Source organism: Pseudorca crassidens, unplaced genomic scaffold, assembly GCF_039906515.1.
Source record: "Pseudorca crassidens isolate mPseCra1 unplaced genomic scaffold, mPseCra1.hap1 Scaffold_64, whole genome shotgun sequence".
NCBI lineage: Eukaryota > Metazoa > Chordata > Mammalia > Artiodactyla > Delphinidae > Pseudorca > Pseudorca crassidens.
Window position 1 is genome coordinate 57,183 of NW_027136316.1, and position 14,857 is coordinate 72,039.

The 14,857-nt window shown below is 50.2% G+C and overlaps 1 long non-coding RNA gene across 1 annotated transcript; it reads right to left on the minus strand.

Annotated features, from left to right (window-relative positions):
* Nucleotides 1-2: 2 nt before the first annotated feature.
* Nucleotides 3-14,578, minus strand: LOC137218239 (uncharacterized). The gene is made up of 4 exons (XR_010940561.1): nt 14,444-14,578; nt 10,789-10,934; nt 3,683-4,087; nt 3-1,804 (listed from the first exon to the last, which is right to left on the minus strand). It is a non-coding gene; the product is annotated as an uncharacterized lncRNA (long non-coding RNA).
* Between the last annotated feature and the right edge of the window lie 279 nt (nt 14,579-14,857).

Consider the following 14,857-nt stretch of genomic DNA (forward strand, 5'->3'; position numbering starts at 1 on the left):
TGGCAGCCCAAGAGTCACTCCTGCCCTCTGTCTATATTAATCACCCATCTCCACAGAACACATCTTGCTCATTTTCCTGTCTCTGCTCTCTCCTTTACAGAGAACAGAAACCAAATGGTAGGTGGTAAGGAAACTGTTACTCAATGGAACAGGGTCTCATGGATTATTCTATACCGTGGAAGCCACAGTGGGCTGGCTTTCCGGAGAACACAGGCACTGGGTCCAGGATGCACATGGCTTCTGGAGACCATGCTGCCTCTGTGGGAAAACAACAGTTGGGAGGCCACTTGCTCCCATAACTTTGATTTTTCATGAGCATGAATGTGAAAGGTTTGCAAAAACCCGAAGGCCAAAGGATTGCAGGGCCATGGTCTGCTGTATGCTGAGGGTGGACAGGGCCACACTCAATGTCTGGAGCCTTATTTCCTCTCAGAAGGCTGGGAGGCTATGAGGGAGGAGGCCATTTTCTCAATCACATGGATGTAGGGAACTGAAACATCCCAAGGGGCCATCTATGCTGCCCAGGTAGCTGTTCAATTGCCCAGCAGCAAGATCAGCTCAGTGATTGGCCATAGGGACTTGACAGGGCCCAAGCAGGTCTGAGCTGGAGGACCACAGATGCCTGCCTGGGTGGTCAGCGGTCAAGGGATATTCTGAGGTTTTATTATCTGCTACTGCCCACTCAAATGGGATGAAGGATGCAGCCAGTCCTGAAGGGCACCGCCAGCCCTCAAGAAGGCAGCATATGGGGGCTGGCAGCGCTACAGCCTTGCATGCATGCCAACACGTCCCACTGAGCACACTGTGTGTCAGAGCTCGGCTGGAACCTGGGTCTAGCCCCACACTCCCCATGTTGGCAGAGGGGACCTTCCCAACTTCTGAGGCATTCCACAACCACAGACTGAGGTTAAGGTGGAGATGAAACAATCAGCAACCAGAGCAGACATTTCATCTTCTTTAGAGTCCAGGATGCAGAGAGGAAGCAGAGGTGGAGCAGAAAACCAACAGTCCAGCTTCACCCCACGTCACTTGCACCAGGAGAGTCCTGTCCATCGTGGAGGCTCAGATAGACGAGAGAGGGGAAGGTGAGGCAGGCCCATTAGATAGCAAACACTAGGGGTGTAAAGTGTGAGTACTGTCTGGTTTTCTTTTTATTTACGGGAATGTCTATTTTTCAATCATTAAGATACGCTATTAGTAGTATAAAAAGATAAAAATTGTATATCCCTTTTCACACACCCCTCACTAAATGTGAATTCTGTAGAAGGTACACATCTTCTGAAATCTCTTCTTACAAGAGTCATGGATTTACTTACTAAAAGCTGGCTGGAATCAACACAGGTGACTTTGCAGTTTTAGGATTGCCTGGGTCCGTGGCTTGCTGGGCTGCAGTTCCTACTTTCCAACTCTGTAAGATGCAGGTGGAGAAGCAACGGTGAGACCTGTCTCTCTATTAGCTGTTCAGCTAGGACTTTGAGGTACTTACCCTGTGCAGTATGTAGTAGCAGAAGCACGGATCACAGCAGGAACAGAGTACTTGGTCTCGGCCCTTAGATGACCCACAGTGGACATTAGATACTCAGCCAACAACCAGAAAAGAGAGTCCACACATCTTACCTCCCTTCTACGAACATGCGCCGCTCAGGAACACAGGACACAGAAACTGGGCAGATATAGAGTTTAAATGCAGAATCTCTGGGACTTCCCTGCTGGTCCAGAGGTGAAGACCCAATGCTTCCACTGCAGGGGAGCAGGTTCAATCCTTGGTGGGAGAACTAAAATCCCGCATGCTGCATGGCCCGGCCTAAATGAATAAATACACAAAAGCAGAATTTCTGTTCTCAAGGTGCTGGCTGATGGGGGAGGCAGAGAATAATTCCTGTGCCCCTCCCCAGAGTGGTAGTGCCAGAGCCAGCCACAGTCGAGGATCCCTATGGGGGATTCGGGGTGGGAGGGGCAGCCGCAGGAGGAGGAGGGTTGTTGAGGAAGGGAAGGTTCCCAGGGCTCCGGCCAGCGAGGCTGCCTCACAAGGCAGGCCTGGGAGACACTGTGTGGACAGGACCACAGGCCCCTGAGGACCGGGGCTGAGCTGCTGTTGGGAACAAGGGGTCGGCACTGATACAGGGCTGGGAGGCTACAGGGTTTAGAGCGAGCCCTGGGCCCCTCTGAGTATGATGCAGGGGAGCGACGCCCTGCAGAGAGCAGCTAGGAAAGGCTGCATGGATCCAAGCAGACGCCAGAACAAGATCTCACCAGGGGACCATGTACAGGCGGTGGACGAGATTGGGTGACTGCTGGGCAGGTGGGGTGGGATGGCAGACAGGGGGCACATCACGGGGAGAGCCTAGGAGCAGCGATCTGGGGAGCGAGGAGGGAGGGCAGATACGATGAGATTGGCTGTATAGGTCAAGCCATAGTGACAAGTATCCTGATGGTCTGCCTGAGTGCAGAGCTGTCCGCCCACTCTCACTGTGCACCCCAAGTTGGCTCAAGCCTCTTCTGTCAAGGCTGTCAGACTTCTGCCCCCCCCAGGAGCTCATAAAAAGTGTAGCTAGTAGATCTCATTACAACCCCCAGGCACTGCATGATCATATGAGTTGCCACTGTGGGAACACAGGTGCTTCAGATCTATACTCCACACCAATTCCATTTACCAACTATAATTTCTGTCTGGAACTATTTTTCTTGGGGTGATTCCACTGTGTCTGTCCTTCAACCTTTAATTGTACATAATAACTTTTAACCAGTCTGTAGTTAAAGACTAAAGAATGAGTTTTCATTGAGAATTAGCCAGTGATTTAGGAAGTCCCTTGGGAATTTAAACATTGGTGGGTGTTCCTATCTGCAAGCGATTCCTCTACAGGCCTAAACGCCTTCTGCCACAGAGCAACGGCCACGTTACGTGGTTAGCTAAAGATATCAGGCAGAATCCGCTTTCACAGAACAACTTGCATCTGGACAGTCCCCCAAACCCCAGGCCCACCTTGTCCCAGGCCCTGTACCCCACCAAGACTGTGGGCACATGGAGAGAGAAAGGTTTGCCCTGCCCGTCCTGTTCTAGGACAACGGGTCCAGGATCCATTCCTCTACCTGTCAGCCAGCCAGGCGGCCCCAGAGGAAATTTACATCTAGTGGAAGGGACAGAGAGACAGAAAATAACAGTGTGGTGTGACAAGTGCTATGACACGGGACATTCAAGTGAACAACTAGGCCAAGAGGGGGACCAAGGGGCTGTGGTGGGCAGGCCAGACAAGGGTGTGGGGTGGGGAGCGTCCCCAAGGAAAGACGCTGTTTCCTTGAACAGCTACAGCTGTTGGTTTGGCTGGCAGTCACCAGACCTGAAAAGAAACAGCAGGGGACGTGGAGGGGAAGAACAGGCACCATGAAAAAGCAACTGCTGCCACAGCTGAGGAAATCAAGCTGTCCCAAAAAAAGAGTGCAGTGTGCTGCCCTACACGTGACATACACAGAGTGACTCAGAAGGGTTACGGGCCTGGATGTTGCTTAGCAGGCCCAGGGGAGCCTGAGGGTACGCAGTGTTCTTGCAGGGAATACGGTGCCCACGCGAGGCTCCTAGGTGTCCTGAAAAGCGTACTGCCGTTAAGATAATGCAGAGCAGCGGCTATGGCCTCATGGAATCTGCTGCGTGCCTCAGCTTCTGCACGGCAATTCAGGGCCTTACCTTGAGGCAAGTGCTCACGCTGAGTGTCCCGTTATCGACACAGCATGGTAGGAGGCTGACTCTCTTCTCGAGCAGAGTGACTTCAGGTATGAGATCCTCGAAGAATGTTGAGCAGAGTGTTTTCCCATGGCAGCTCAGATGGTGACCATGACAAATACTTCCATGGCATATCGGACTGGCCAGAAATGTGGTACTGAGGCAGTTTGAGGGCTATGGAAATGCAGCTCTCCTTAACGAACGTGCAGTGTGTTGCCCATCACTCGGCATACACACAGGGCCTAGGAGGGACCGACCTATGGGCCTCGATGTTGCTCAGCAGGCCCAGAGGGGTCTGGAGGTACTCAGTGATCCTGGAGGGAAATGATGCACACCGGAGGGGCCTAGGATTCCTGAAAATAGTACTTCCTTTAAAATAGAGCAGAACAGTAAGACCTCATGGAAGCCGCTAAATGCCTCCCTTTCTCTACGGTACTCAGGGCCTTTCCTCGAGGCAAGTACTCACGTTGCATTTCCCTTTATCTCTAGAGCATGGCCGGCTGAGCTCCACCCCAGCCATGGAAGAACCTGGTTGAGATAGAGGAAATTCATTTTCGTCCCAGAGTCAGGCCTACATTGGCTACGGGCCTGTCAACAGCAGTGAATTTTAGGTAGCTTCAAGGTATCATGCATGGAGCTTTCAAAATGGGAAAGCAAGGCTAGTTCCATCAGGCCCACATTTCATGGGTACAAGCAGCATACATCCCTGTGGTTTCTAACAAGTCGAAAGAGACACAGATTACACACTGCTTCCTTCCCTGATTCAACTTCTCCAAGCAAGGTGTTCTGCATCTAGTGAACTACGTCATCCAAGGAACCCCCTAGGTGGAACTCTGGGCTTGTGGCTCTTTAAAAGCCTGCAGTGTTACACAAAGAACTGGGCTTTAGTTCAAGTAGTAACGCATGCCGACTTTATCCTGGAAGCAGTGTGAATTCAGGTAGGAGGTCCTAGATGGAATGCGAAGCCGAGGGTTTTTCTCAGTGCAGCTCAGATTAGGGCAATGAGTCAGACTTACCAGGCATGTTGGACGTGCTAGAACTGTTTACCTGAACCTGTGGGAGTACTGGGGAAATCAAGCTGTCCCAAAAAAGAGTGCACTGTGTTGCCCTATACTCAGCATACACAGAGTGACTCCGAAGGGCTACGAGCCTGGAAGTTGCTTAGCAGGCCCAGGGGGGGCTGGGGGTACTCACTGTTCCTGCCGGGAACAGGGTGGCCACGCGACGCTCCTAGGTGTCCTGAAAAGCGTCCTGCCGTTAAGATACTGCAGAGCAGCGGCTACGGCCTCATGGAACCTGCTGCACGCCTCCACTACTGACTGGCAATTCAGGGCCTTACCTCGAGGCAAGTGCTCTCGTTTAATGTCCCATTAGTGACACAGCATGGTAGGATGCTGCTTCCTACCTGAGTATAGTGACTTCAGGTACGAGGTCCTCGAAGAATTCTAAGCAGAGTGTTTTCTCATGGCAGCTCAGACGAGAGCCATGATGAAGACTTCCATGGCACCTTGGACTGGCTATAAATGTGGTCCTGATGCTGTTCGAGTGCTCTGGCAATGTAGCTTTCCTTAAGTAATGATCAATGTGTTGCCCATCACTCGTCAAACACAGAAGACCTCCAAGGGACCTATGGGCCTCGATTTTGCTCAGCAGGCCCACGAGGTCTGGAGGTACTCAGTGATCTTGGAGGGAAAATGATGCACACCCAAGGGGCCTAGGAGTCCTGAAAAGGTACTTCTTTAAAATATGGCAGAACCCCGATGAAAACCTCATGGAAACAGCCGCATGCCTCACTTTCCACATGTCTACTCAGGGCCTTACCTCGAGGCAAGTACTCAAGTTGAGTTTCTATTTAGCTCTAGAGCATGGCAGCCTGAGCCCCACCCAAGCACTGGAAGAACTCTGTTTAGCTAGAGGAAACTCACTTTCTTTGCAGAGCCATGCCTATAGCGGCTAGAGTTCTGTCAACAGCAGTGAATTTCACGTAGCTTCAAGGCAACATGAAGGGAGCTTTCAAAATGGGAAAGCAAGGCTAGTTCCATCAGGCCCCCATTTCCATGGGCACACACAGCATACATCCCTGTGCTTTCTAACAAGTCAAAAGAGACACAGATTACACACTGTTTTCTTCCCTGAATGAAAATCTCCAAGCAAGGTGTTCTGCATCTAGTGAACTACATCAACCAAGGAACGCCCTAGGTAGGAATTCAGGCCTGTGCCTCTTCAAAAGCCTGCAGTGTTACTCGAAGAATTGATCTTTAGTTGCAGTAGGAACGCAAGCCGACTTATTCTTTGAGGCAGTGTGACTTCAGGTAGGAGGTCTTAGATGCAATGCGAAGCCAAGTGTTTTTCTCAGTGCAGCTTAGACTAGGGCAATGAGTCAGACTTCCACAGCATGTTGCACATGCTAGAAAGGTGTTCGTGAAACCGTGGGAGTATTGGGTAAATCAAGCTGTCCCAAAAAACAGGGCAGTGTGCTGCCCTACACACGGCATACACAGAGTGACTCTGAAGGGCTATGGGCCTGGATGTTGCTTAGCAACTAGGACCCTATTGCTGATCCAACAAAGGCCCTGATGCAGCTCCTACATCATGCCCTGACAGTGTGCCCAGCTAAGGGCATGATGGTAGGCCTCAATCTGTCCCTGTCGCTCTCACTAACTCAAGCACTGACGCTATCCCTACCTGAAGCCCTGATCTTGGTCCTAAATAAGGCCCTGATACACTTAGTGCCTAAGGTCCTGACACGATCCCTAAACTTTACCCTAACCCTGTCCGTAGCAACTGTCCTGCCTCTTAGGCTAACTGAAGCCCTTATACTGTGAATACCTCAGGCCCTGAATTTGGTCCCAAGTCCGTGACACTGTCACCAAGGCCTAGAAGGTCGTCCTAAATCTGGCCCAAACCTGTCCATAACTAATGCCTTAACAACATTCCTAACTCAGTCCCTGACACGGAAACTAACAGAGGCCCAGATGCTAGTCCTAACGTAGGCCCTGACACTGTGTCTAACTAAGGCCCTGCTGCCAAATATCTAAAGTCCTGACATTACCCTGAGCTAATATCCTGACCCATGTCTTGCCAAGGTCCTGAAACTGTCCCAAAGTAAGCCCTGACTCTGTCCCTAAGTGAGGCCCTGTGGTTGTCCCTATCAGAGGACCTGAGAATGTCTTTAACGAAGACCCTAAGGCTGATCCTACAGAGGCCCTTATACAACTCCTATGTCATGCCCTGACACTGTCCCTCACTCAGGCCCTAAAGATAGGCCTCACTTAGGCCCTGTTGCCGTACCTTAGTTAGGCTCTGATGCTATCCCTATATCAAGCCCTGACACTGGTCCTGATTAAGGCCCTGACACTGGCCCTAACTAAGGCCCTGATGCTCTCAATAACTAAGGTCTTCATGCTATCCCTAGCTCATTTCATGACACTATCCCTGGCCTGGAACCTGACTCTGTACCGAGCTAATTTCCTGCCTCTTATCCTCACAGAAGCCCTAATGCTCTCCGTAACTAAGGCCCAGACTAGTCCTAACTAGGGCCCTGACACTGTTTCTAACTATGGCCCGGAATCTGTCCCTAATATAGGTCCTGCTGCCGGAAATAACTAAAATCCAGACACTATCATGAGTTCAGAATCTGACCCAATTCTAATCAAGGTCCTGACACTATCCCTAAGAAAGCCCTCCCTCTGTCCCTAAGTGAAGGCCTGAGGCTGTGTCTAACTGAGGCCCTGAAGCTTTCCCTAACTGAGGCCTTGACGCTGTGACCACCTCAGGCCCTGATCATGTCTTTAACTAAGACCCTATTGCTGACCCAACAAAGGCCCTGATGCAGGTCCTACATCATGCCCTGACAGTGTCCCCAGCTAAGGGCCCGACGCTAGGCCTCACTCAGGCCCTGTGGCTCTCTCTAAGTCAGGCTCTGACGCTGTCCTTACCTGAAGCCCTGACAATGGTTCTAATTAAGGCCCTGATACTCTCAGTGACTAAGGTCTTGACACTACCTCTAGGTCATTTCCTGACACGATCCCTAAACTTTACCCTAAGCCTGTCCCTAGCAACTGTTCTGCCTCATATGCTAACTGAAGTCCTTATGCTGTGAATACCTCAGACCCTGAATTTAGTCCCAAGGCCGTGACACTGTCCCTAACTAAGGCCTAGATGCTCATCCTAAATCCGGCCCTGACACTGCCCCTAACTATGGCCCTAAAACTCTTGCTAACTCAGGCCCTGACACGGTACCTAACACAGACCCAAATGCTAGTCCTATCTACGGCCTTGACACTGTCCCTAACTTAGGCCCTGCTGCTGTCAACATTTAAAGTCCTGACAGTATCCTGAGCTTATTATATCCTGGCCCATGTTTTATTAAGGTCCTGAAACTGTCCCAAAGTAAGCCTTAACGCTGTCCCTACGTGAGGCTGTGAGGCTGTCTCTCACATAGGCCCTGATAATGTCTTTAACAAACCCCTTATGCTGTTCCTACCGAGGCCCTGATGCTTTTCCTAAGTCATGCCCTGACACTGTCCCCAGCTAAGGCTCTGACTCCAGGCCTCACTCAGTCCCTGTCGCTCTCCCTAAGTCAGGCTCTGACGCTGTCCCTACCTGAAGCCCTGACACTGGTTCTAAATTAGGCACTGATGCTATAAGTAGCTATGGTCTTGACACTATACCTACGTCATTTCCTGACGCTATTCCTAGACCTTAACCTAACCTTGTCTAGCCAATGTCGAGTCTCTTATGCTAACTAAATCCCTGATGCTGTCCCTAACTAAGACCCTGAATTTAGTCCCGAGGCCATGAACCTGTCTCTAACTGAGGTCTGGAGGCTGTCCTTAACAAAGGCCCTCAACTTATCTTTAACTGAGGCCCTGACACTCTCCCTAATTAAGGACTGAGGCTGTCCCTGACTAAGGCCCTGAGTCTGTCTTTAACTACTGGCTTCACTCTTTCCCTAACAAAGGTCCTGACACATTCCCTAACTAAGACCCTGACACGGTCCCAAATAACTTGAGCTGTCCCTCATTAATGCCGTGATGCGGCCCATAAATGATGTACTGAGCCGGCATGAAGGTCCAGACGACGTCACTAATGACCCAAAATGTCTCTTACTAAGGCCCTCAAATTACCACTAACTGAGGCCCTAAAGATGTCCATAACTAAGGCCCTGACACTATCTCTAACTAAGACCCTCAAGTTATCTTTAACTGAGGCCATGACAGTGTCCCTAACAAAGAACCTGACACTGTCTCTAACTAAGGCCCTGAGTCTGTCTTTACCTAACGGCCTCACTCTTTCCCCAACTACTCCCTGACGCTGCCCCTACCCAAGGCCCTGACGGTGTGCCTAATTGCCTGAGCTGTCTTTCACTAATACCCTGACCCTGTCCATAACTAACGCCCTGATGATGTCCCTAACGAACAGCCTGAAGTGTCTCTTACTAAGGCCCTCAAGTTTGTCTCTGAGGCCCTGACACTCTCTCTAATTAAGGCCTTGACACTGTCTGTAAGTAATGGCCTGATGCAGCTCCTACCTGAGATGATGATGCTCTCACTGAGACCTTGAAGTCTCTACCTGAGAAGCTGACACTGTCTGTAACTAATTTCCTGGCTTTTTCCTTAACTAACATCCTAATTTTGTCCCTAAATAATGCCCTGACCACTGGTCCTAACTACGGCCCTGATGCTGACCCTATCTAAGGCCCTGACGATGTCCCTAATAGACTTAGATGTCCCTCACTGTTGGCCTGACCCTGTCCATCACCAAGGCCCTGACCCTCTTCCTAACTAAGGCTGTGATGATGTCTCTACCTGAGGCACTGTCACTGTCTATAATAACAGCCGACTCTTTCCCTAACACCCTGATGCTGTCCCTAATAGCCTCATGTATCTCTCAATAACGCCCTGATCCTGTCCATAACTAAGGCCCTGATGCTCTCTCTATGTAAGACACTGACACTATCTATAATAATGCCCTGACTCTTTCCCTAACTAATACCCTGATGCTATCGCTAATTGAGGCCCTGAAGATGTCCCTAATACGCTTAGGTGTTCCTCTGTATCACCCTGATCCTGTCCATAACTAAGGCCCTGAATATGTCCCTAGGTAAGTCTCTGACGCTGTCCCTAACTAAGGCCCTGATGCTGTCTCTACCTCAGAATCTGAAATTCTAATGGCCTGACTCTCCCTAACTAACATCCTGATGCTGCCCCTAAGTGAGGCCTCGACACTCTTCTTAAGTAAGGACTTGCCGCTGTCCCTACCTAAAACCCTGACACTGTCTGTAACTAGTGACCTGACTCTTTCCCTAACTAACACCCTAGTTTTGGCCCTAACTAACGCCCTGACACTGGTTCTAATTATGGCCATGATGCTGGCTCTAAGGCCCTGAAGATATCCCTAAGTAACATCCTGAACTGTGTCTAACTAAGGCTCTCACGTTATGTCTAAGAGAAGCACTGACACTGTTCCTAACTTAGGCCCTGATGCTGTCCCTTATAGTCTAAGCTGTCACTAAATAATGCCCGGATCTTGTCCATAAGTAAGGCCCTGAATATGTCCCTAAGTGCATCTCTGATGATGTCCTTAACAGCCTAAACTCTCTTCAAGTTATCTCTGAGGCTCTGACACTGGCCCGTCCTAAGGCCTCACCCCGGGGTTGTCCAAGGCTGCTGGGCAGCTTTCTCTTGTCCACATCTCTAGCCAGCTGCCTGCCATCGGGTACTCTAAGATTCTGCGATACAGTGGTCCCACGTGGGATGTGCCTGTGTAGGCTCACCTGCGGGAGGAGAGTAATGACCACTCCGCCCTCCAGGGGACTGCGTCTCAGGGTAGGAGCCTCTCAGCCAGTGTCTGGACACGGGGCTCTGTGTCCTTGTTTGTTGTAAATCCCTTGAAGTTACCTCTAACATTTTTGAATGGATATCCCCCCCTCTGCATATTTATAATATAAATTATTTACCACATTAAAATCCAGGAATGGTATTCTTAGAATGAGCAGGAGAACACTGGATGCCCCCACAATGATCTATTACTTGGAGGATTTAAAATTCTAATGAGAAAACACTCACTCTCCTCACCCTCTTGGGCGTCAGCATAAGGCGGGAATCAGCTGCATGTTTTATTTATCCCTCTGATTTTCCAGAACCTTTCCTTCCAGGAGAAATCTCTGGGCTCTGCGGGAGCTGTGAGTGGTGGCCGTCAGGTAAATCTGAGACTGAAAAGCAAGAGAAAGAGAGACAGAGGAGGATATGAGAAGCGGTGACGGGGAGAAGCAGGGGCGTCCACGTTCAATCGCAGGCTGAGAGTCTGGGTTAGTCTCCAGGGAAGCTAAGGACCACCAGGGTCTGGCCCCACTGTCCTTGTCACCTGGTGTGGGGACTGGGGACAGCCAAACCCCCATGGCCACTCTCAGAGAAATCAGGGAGGTGGGAGGGCACCCCTGAGAGCCAGATGGAAAATGGTCATGCTGTGAAATAATAAGATGCCCTTTCTGAAAAGTGAAGACTGTTCTCTTGGTTCTCAAAGACTTGCAAATACTCTGTGTCCTTCTGGAGGCATGCTGAAGCCTTCAGCCTTTGAGGGCAGTAATGGGAGTGCATCTGGGCTCAAAACCATCCAGCACTCACTCCCTGAGGGTGCTGAGGATGACCCGTGTCCACCCCTCGGGTGCTGTGGGGCCTGAAATCCCCTGATCACCGAGGACGGGAGGGGCCGCACAGACACTCCACTGGACCACCGGGGGCTTGGCTGCTGGGCTACAGTCCTTTATCAGATACATGGTTTGCAAACATCTTGGGCCATTTTGGATGGTGGATTATCTTATTCCTTGCTCCTTTTATACACAACTGTTTTTCATTTTGAGGAAGTCCAATTCATCTATTTTGTCTTTTGTTGCTTCTGCTTTTGGTAGATCTAAGAAGTCATGACCAAATCCAAGGTCATGAAGATTTACTCTCATGTTTTCTTCTAGGAGTTTTATAATTTTGGCTCTCGCATCTAGGCCTTTGGTCCATTTTGCGTTGATTTTGTATATGGGGTGGGGGGAGGTAAGGGTCCAACTTTACTCTTCTGCATGTGGGTATCCAGTTGTTCCAGAACCTGTGCTCACTGTTTGGGAGAAAATACCTGCAAATGATGCAACCAACAAGGGCTTAATTCTAAAATATACAAACACCTCATACAACTCAAAAGAGAAAAAAAAATCAAAAAAAAGGCAGAAATTTAGAAGGTCTAAATAGACATTTCTCCAAGGACATACAGATGGCCAAGAGGAACCTGAAAAGATGCTCCACATCGCTAATTATTAGAGAATGCAAATCAAAACTACAGTGAGTTATCACCCCATAGTGGTCAGAATGGCCATCATTAAAATGTCTAGAAATAAATGCTGGAAGGGGTGTGGAGGAAAGGGAACCCTCCTACACTACTGGTGGGAATGTAAATTGATGCAGTCACTATGGAAAACAGTATGGAGGTTCCTCAAAAACTAAAAATAGAATTACCATATGAACCAGCAATCCCACTCCTGGGCACACATCCAGACAAAACTATAATTCGAAAAGATACATGCACCCCAGCATTCACAGCAGCACTCTTCACGATAGCCAAGACACGGAAGCAACCTGAATGTCCCTCAACAGATGAATGGATATAGAAGATGTGGTACATATATACAATGGAATATTACTCAGCCATAAAACAGAATGAAATAATGCCATCTGCAGCTACACGGATGGACCTAGAGATTATCATACAAAGTGAAGTAAGTCAGACAGAGAACAACAAATAACATATGATATCACTTATATGTGGATTATAAAATGAGACCCAAATGAACCTATCTACAGAACAAAAACACACTCACAAATATAGAAAACAGACTTGTGGTTGTCAAGGGGCAGACAGGGGAGAGGGATGGATTGGGAGTTTCGGATTAGTAGATGCAAATTAGTATATATAGGATGGCTAGACAAGGTCTTCCTGTACAGCACAGGGGACTGTATTCAATACCCTGTAATTAACCATAATGGAAAAGAATATGAAAAATATGTATATACGTATGTTTGTATATATGAATCACTTTGCTGTACAGTAGAAATTAACACAACATTGTAGGAGCACGGACACTCCCGTCAGACTCAAGGTGACCTCTGGAGCCAGGACAGAGGCCTGGCCTCTCTGTGGGCAGGCGAACCCACACCGCCCAGGCCCTGGTGCAGTGCCTGTTCCGTGGGGTCAGCTGGGTGCACGCAGGTCAGCCAGTGTCTGTGTGTCTCAGCCTGTAACCACAGACCACACTGTCCTGCTCTGCTCACAAGAGCGAGGCCAATGGAGGGACAACAGGGGTGGGAACAAAGCCGGGTCATGGTCTGGCTGGGTGAGAAAGGGTCCAAGGAGCGAGAACCCGGCTGCCCTTGCCTGGTGAGCCGAGAGCTGACGTCCACCCTGTGGGCAGGCCCTCTCCCCACGTCCCGAGGTAAGGCTGCCTTTCCTGCACCCTGGGCAGTGTCATGCCTGTGTATAGAGCAGGACGCACAGCAGTGCACGCAGCAGGCCTGATGCCTCTCCTTGCCATGTACTTGGGGGCTTGCTGAGGGTGGAACATCCCGACAGGACACGGGCCAGCCCCGGGGAGGATGTAGGGGAGAAGCATTTGGGAGCCTCTGGAGGGGATCCTCACCTGTCTGCACAGGTGGACTGAGGACACCGACCAAGGGTGGGCAGGCGGGGAGACCCGGAAGGGTCCTAGGACTTCCCAATATAAAGGACTTCCCTTTCTTCCCTGTTGTGGATGACTTGGATGTGGTAGAAACAGTGGGATTTTGGAAGTTCAATTTTCCACATCATTCCACCAAAAAAAACTATTAGAAATAATAAATGAATTCAGTAAAGACACAAAATCAGTAGACACAGCTCAACTGCATTTCTAAACACTAATAATGAACCAACAGAAAGAGAAAAAAAAAACTATTTACAACTGCATCAAAAAGAACAATATACCAAGGAATAAATTTAACGGAGGATGTGAAAGACCTGAAAACTTTAAGACACTCATGAAGACACTGAAGAAGACACAAGTCAGTGGAAAGACTCCCCGTGCTCATGGAACGCAAGAATTACTGTTGCTAAAATGTCCGTTCTACCCAAAGCGGTGCACACAGGGAAGGCAGGCCGTCCTGAAGTTCCAACGGTGTTTTTCACAGAAATGGAGCAAATCCTCCTAAGATGTGTGTGGAGCCACAAAGGACCCCGAAGAGCCAAGGCGACCCTGAGAAAGGAGGACGGGCCGCAGGCATCTCCCTCCCTGACTTCACACTTCATCACGAAGCTACAGTCCCCAAAACAGTGCGGAACTGGCTCAAAACAGGCGCACAGACCAGAGGGACGGGACGGAGAGCCCAGAACCCACCCCGCACGGTGGGGGGGGGGCCGTTAAGTTACGACAAGGGGGCCAGGGACACACTGAGAGGAAGGGGGGGGCCGTTAAGTTACGACAAGGGGGCCAGGGACACACTTTGCTTTACAAAGCACCATTGTAAACCACGGTAAACGGTTTGGGGAAGACTGCACACCCCATAACCAACGCGGCTCCACCGCACACCAGCCTGACCAAAAACCCAGCTTTGCACACCAAGCCCTTCTTGGGTCGCACGAGGACGGACCCCCTCAGCCGTCGGTCGCCCCCAGGAAGCTTCTCCCCACTGTTCCTCACTGTCCCCTCACCTGTTCCTCCAGCGTCGCCTGCGTCCTCAGGAAACCCAGCTCCCGTCAGTGTGGACGCAGCCCCACGTTGTCCTGAAGCCGAAACCCCAGCGAGACCTTCAGGAGACCAAGCGCCCGTCAGCAACCACAACCCGGCGGTGCCTGAGGAGACACAACTCTCCTCAGCTGCGCTCAGAGCTCGGTCCACGGGGAACACGCATGCGCTGTGGGTCAGAGAGGCGGGATCCGCGCCACCCTGTGGTCGGTGCGGGAAGTGCAGGCCGCCCCTCCCTCATGGGTCACTGGAGACAGCGACCCTGCCGGCAGAACTGCTGAACCCATTAAATTGTGGAAATTCAAACAAATGAAGACAATATCCCATAGCTTCTCCAAAGTAGTTAAGGAACAGTGAATTGGAAACCATATGGAATAAAA